At 66.8% G+C, this 280-nt stretch overlaps 1 protein-coding gene across 1 annotated transcript in view; it reads left to right on the forward strand.

Annotated features, from left to right (window-relative positions):
• ANO9 (anoctamin 9) overlaps positions 1 to 280 on the forward strand; it is a gene marked incomplete at its 5' end in the record, with an annotated part of 7,547 nt that overhangs the window by 6,145 nt on the left and 1,122 nt on the right. The gene's annotated exons all lie outside the window — the stretch shown is intronic.

The raw sequence follows: 280 nt of genomic DNA on the forward strand, positions 1-280 counted from the left end.
TCCGCCTCCAGGACTTCGAGTTCTACACAGACCTGCCCCAGATGCCACCAGGCTTTGTCCCCAGCAACATCACAGAGTGCAGGTAACAGCAGCCCAAAGCCCTTGCCCAGCGGCATTCCGGAGCCCCTCACCGGGACATCCAGCCTGGAGCCAGGGAACGCGTGGTGGTGGGACAGGGCTCGGAGGCAGCTCCCCTGGGTGCCAAGGGAGAGCCGAGGCAGGGTGCAGGGCACGGGGGGTCTGTGCTGGCACCCACGGGGCTGTGCTGCAGGTACCGGGA

Source organism: Nestor notabilis, unplaced genomic scaffold (assembly GCF_000696875.1).
Source record: "Nestor notabilis isolate BGI_N333 unplaced genomic scaffold, ASM69687v1 scaffold19820, whole genome shotgun sequence".
NCBI lineage: Eukaryota > Metazoa > Chordata > Aves > Psittaciformes > Psittacidae > Nestor > Nestor notabilis.